This window comes from Anomaloglossus baeobatrachus, chromosome 4, assembly GCF_048569485.1.
Source record: "Anomaloglossus baeobatrachus isolate aAnoBae1 chromosome 4, aAnoBae1.hap1, whole genome shotgun sequence".
Lineage (NCBI taxonomy): Eukaryota > Metazoa > Chordata > Amphibia > Anura > Aromobatidae > Anomaloglossus > Anomaloglossus baeobatrachus.
Genome location: NC_134356.1, coordinates 647,121,460 through 647,126,466, shown reverse-complemented (window position 1 = coordinate 647,126,466; position 5,007 = coordinate 647,121,460). Strand labels below are relative to the sequence as shown.

The 5,007-nt window shown below is 39.0% G+C and overlaps 2 non-coding genes across 2 annotated transcripts; both read left to right on the top strand.

Annotated features, from left to right (window-relative positions):
• The first annotated feature begins 381 nt into the window (after positions 1–381).
• TRNAM-CAU (transfer RNA methionine (anticodon CAU)) lies at positions 382–454 on the top strand. Its single transcript has one exon. It is a non-coding gene; the product is annotated as a tRNA-Met (tRNA).
• A 3,270-nt stretch (positions 455–3,724) lies between these two features.
• On the top strand, positions 3,725–3,797 carry TRNAM-CAU (transfer RNA methionine (anticodon CAU)). Its single transcript has one exon. It is a non-coding gene; the product is annotated as a tRNA-Met (tRNA).
• The last annotated feature ends 1,210 nt before the right edge of the window (positions 3,798–5,007 follow it).

Genomic DNA, 5,007 nt, shown 5'->3' with positions numbered 1-5,007 from the left:
AGTTTTTGAGTTCCTCGACATTTTGAAGTAAAAAATGATAGTTGAGAATAGTTTGAGCTATGAAACCTATAAAAGTGTTGTGCAAGAGTTGGAAATGAAGTGCCAAGACCCTAACGTTTTGCAACTTTGGCTGCAAAGTGCAAATTTTACCTGAACTGCTTTTTTATGCAAACAACTGTCGGCCTTTGAATGTCAGAGATAGTACAGAAAAAGCAGCATTCCCATACCGGGAGTCGAACCCGGGCCGCCTGGGTGAAAACCAGGAATCCTAACCGCTAGACCATATGGGAAGTGTTGTTCTCATAAGAAGTTGTCAATGTGGAAAAAGAAGAACTGAATTGCTTTCAGTAAGTAAGTTTGGCACATCCTTGCTAGAAGCTTGCCTCGTTAGCGCAGTAGGTAGCGCGTCAGTCTCATAATCTGAAGGTCGTGAGTTCGATCCTCACACGGGGCACTATGCTTTAGATATTTTGTCTCCATCTTGACTAGACAGCCAGAACTGTATCCACTCAGTACCAAAAAACGTCAGATATAAAGGAAGGGGGTTTTGGATCCTTTGAAACCAAATAGTTAAAAGTCAAAAGTAAAAATGATTTGTGATATGAATTCAAATGGAGTATTGAGCAAAAGAATGGAATGAATGTCCAAAATCTATTGTGGTCAGCATTTTTTGCTGCAAAGAGCAAATCCAAGCTAGACTGACTGTATGCATGGCTTGTGTCGACATTTCAATGCGTGACTTATTACAGAAAAAGTGGCAATCCCATAGCAGGAATCGAACCAGTAAACTAAGAATACTGGTTGCTTGGTCAAATGGGATAACCCAAAGAGTCACAGAAAAAATGAGAGGCGTAAAAAAAAAAAAAAAAAAAAAAAAAAAAAAAAAAAAAAAAAAAAGAGTGTTGCTTTGATTAAAAAACTTTTTCCTTTCAACAGTTTAAACTTGACTCATTTGAACAGTAGTTAGGAGCTAGTGGCTTATTCTGATGATTATGAGGTTTTCCCTCAGATAGGGTACAGTTCACTCCTTTTTTTTTGACTGGGGAGCTTGAGAAATTTGCCATTCAGTTGTTAAATTCTACAGATTAGAATGGAAATTGGAGGCCAAAGGACAGGCCATACGAGTTTTTGAGTTCCTCGACATTTTGAAGTAAAAAATGATAGTTGAGAATAGTTTGAGCTATGAAACCTATAAAAGTGTTGTGCAAGAGTTTGAAATGAAGTGCCAAGACCCTAACGTTTTGCAACTTTGGCTGCAAAGTGCAAATTTTACCTGAACTGCTTTTTTATGCAAACAACTGTCGGCCTTTGAATGTCAGAGATAGTACAGAAAAAGCAGCATTCCCATACCGGGAGTCGAACCCGGGCCGCCTGGGTGAAAACCAGGAATCCTAACCGCTAGACCATATGGGAAGTGTTGGTCTCATAAGACGTTGTCAATGTGGAAAAAGAAGAACTGAATTGCTTTCAGTAAGTAAGTTTGGCACATCCTTGCTAGAAGCTTGCCTCGTTAGCGCAGTAGGTAGCGCGTCAGTCTCATAATCTAAAGGTCGTGAGTTCGATCCTCACACGGGGCACTATGCTTTAGATATTTTGTCTCCATCTTGACTAGACAGCCAGAACTGTATCCACTCAGTACCAAAAAACGTCAGATATAAAGGAAGGGGGTTTTGGATCCTTTGAAACCAAATAGTTAAAAGTCAAAAGTAAAAATGATTTGTGATATGAATTCAAATGGAGTATTGAGCAAAAGAATGGAATGAATGTCCAAAATCTATTGTGGTCAGCATTTTTTGCTGCAAAGAGCAAATCCAAGCTAGACTGACTGTATGCATGGCTTGTGTCGACATTTCAATGCGTGACTTATTACAGAAAAAGTGGCAATCCCATAGCAGGAATCGAACCAGTAAACTAAGAATACTGGTTGCTTGGTCAAATGGGATAACCCAAAGAGTCACAGAAAAAATGAGAGGCGTAAAAAAAAAAAAAAAAAAAAAAAAAAAAAAAAAGAGTGTTGCTTTGATTAAAAAACTTTTTCCTTTCAACAGTTTAAACTTGACTCATTTGAACAGTAGTTAGGAGCTAGTGGCTTATTCTGATGATTATGAGGTTTTCCCTCAGATAGGGTACAGTTCACTCCTTTTTTTTTGACTGGGGAGCTTGAGAAATTTGCCATTCAGTTGTTAAATTCTACAGATTAGAATGGAAAATGGAGGCCAAAGGACAGGCCATACGAGTTTTTGAGTTCCTCGACATTTTGAAGTAAAAAATGATAGTTGAGAATAGTTTGAGCTATGAAACCTATAAAAGTGTTGTGCAAGAGTTTGAAATGAAGTGCCAAGACCCTAACGTTTTGCAACTTTGGCTGCAAAGTGCAAATTTTACCTGAACTGCTTTTTTATGCAAACAACTGTCGGCCTTTGAATGTCAGAGATAGTACAGAAAAAGCAGCATTCCCATACCGGGAGTCGAACCCGGGCCGCCTTGGTGAAAACCAGGAATCCTAACCGCTAGACCATATGGGAAGTGTTGTTCTCATAAGACGTTGTCAATGTGGAATAAGAAGAACTGAATTGCTTTCAGTAAGTAAGTTTGGCACATCCTTGCTAGAAGCTTGCCTCGTTAGCGCAGTAGGTAGCGCGTCAGTCTCATAATCTGAAGGTCGAGAGTTCGATCCTCACACGGCGCACTATGCTTTAGATATTTTGTCTCCATCTTGACTAGACAGCCAGAACTGTATCCACTCAGTACCAAAAAACGTCAGATATAAAGGAAGGGGGTTTTGGATCCTTTGAAACCAAATAGTTAAAAGTCAAAAGTAAAAATGATTTGTGATATGAATTCAAATGGAGTATTGAGCAAAAGAATGGAATGAATGTCCAAAATCTATTGTGGTCAGCATTTTTTGCTGCAAAGAGCAAATCCAAGCTAGACTGACTGTATGCATGGCTTGTGTCGACATTTCAATGTGTGACTTATTACAGAAAAAGTGGCAATCCCATAGCAGGAATCGAACCAGTAAACTAAGAATACTGGTTGCTTGGTCAAATGGGATAACCCAAAGAGTCACAGAAAAAATGAGAGGCGTAAAAAAAAAAAAAAAAAAAAAAAAAAAAAGAGTGTTGCTTTGAATAAAAAACTTTTTCCTTTCAACAGTTTAAACTTGACTCATTTGAACAGTAGTTAGGAGCTAGTGGCTTATTCTGATGATTATGAGGTTTTCCCTCAGATAGGGTACAGTTCACTCCTTTTTTTTTGACTGGGGAGCTTGAGAAATTTGCCATTCAGTTGTTAAATTCTACAGATTAGAATGGAAATTGGAGGCCAAAGGACAGGCCATACGAGTTTTTGAGTTCCTCGACATTTTGAAGTAAAAAATGATAGTTGAGAATAGTTTGAGCTATGAAACCTATAAAAGTGTTGTGCAAGAGTTGGAAATGAAGTGCCAAGACCCTAACGTTTTGCAACTTTGGCTGCAAAGTGCAAATTTTACCTGAACTGCTTTTTTATGCAAACAACTGTCGGCCTTTGAATGTCAGAGATAGTACAGAAAAAGCAGCATTCCCATACCGGGAGTCGAACCCGGGCCGCCTGGGTGAAAACCAGGAATCCTAACCGCTAGACCATATGGGAAGTGTTGTTCTCATAAGAAGTTGTCAATGTGGAAAAAGAAGAACTGAATTGCTTTCAGTAAGTAAGTTTGGCACATCCTTGCTAGAAGCTTGCCTCGTTAGCGCAGTAGGTAGCGCGTCAGTCTCATAATCTGAAGGTCGTGAGTTCGATCCTCACACGGGGCACTATGCTTTAGATATTTTGTCTCCATCTTGACTAGACAGCCAGAACTGTATCCACTCAGTACCAAAAAACGTCAGATATAAAGGAAGGGGGTTTTGGATCCTTTGAAACCAAATAGTTAAAAGTCAAAAGTAAAAATGATTTGTGATATGAATTCAAATGGAGTATTGAGCAAAAGAATGGAATGAATGTCCAAAATCTATTGTGGTCAGCATTTTTTGCTGCAAAGAGCAAATCCAAGCTAGACTGACTGTATGCATGGCTTGTGTCGACATTTCAATGCGTGACTTATTACAGAAAAAGTGGCAATCCCATAGCAGGAATCGAACCAGTAAACTAAGAATACTGGTTGCTTGGTCAAATGGGATAACCCAAAGAGTCACAGAAAAAATGAGAGGCGTAAAAAAAAAAAAAAAAAAAAAAAAAAAAAAAAAAAAAAAAAAAGAGTGTTGCTTTGATTAAAAAACTTTTTCCTTTCAACAGTTTAAACTTGACTCATTTGAACAGTAGTTAGGAGCTAGTGGCTTATTCTGATGATTATGAGGTTTTCCCTCAGATAGGGTACAGTTCACTCCTTTTTTTTTGACTGGGGAGCTTGAGAAATTTGCCATTCAGTTGTTAAATTCTACAGATTAGAATGGAAATTGGAGGCCAAAGGACAGGCCATACGAGTTTTTGAGTTCCTCGACATTTTGAAGTAAAAAATGATAGTTGAGAATAGTTTGAGCTATGAAACCTATAAAAGTGTTGTGCAAGAGTTTGAAATGAAGTGCCAAGACCCTAACGTTTTGCAACTTTGGCTGCAAAGTGCAAATTTTACCTGAACTGCTTTTTTATGCAAACAACTGTCGGCCTTTGAATGTCAGAGATAGTACAGAAAAAGCAGCATTCCCATACCGGGAGTCGAACCCGGGCCGCCTGGGTGAAAACCAGGAATCCTAACCGCTAGACCATATGGGAAGTGTTGGTCTCATAAGACGTTGTCAATGTGGAAAAAGAAGAACTGAATTGCTTTCAGTAAGTAAGTTTGGCACATCCTTGCTAGAAGCTTGCCTCGTTAGCGCAGTAGGTAGCGCGTCAGTCTCATAATCTAAAGGTCGTGAGTTCGATCCTCACACGGGGCACTATGCTTTAGATATTTTGTCTCCATCTTGACTAGACAGCCAGAACTGTATCCACTCAGTACCAAAAAACGTCAGATATAAAGGAAGG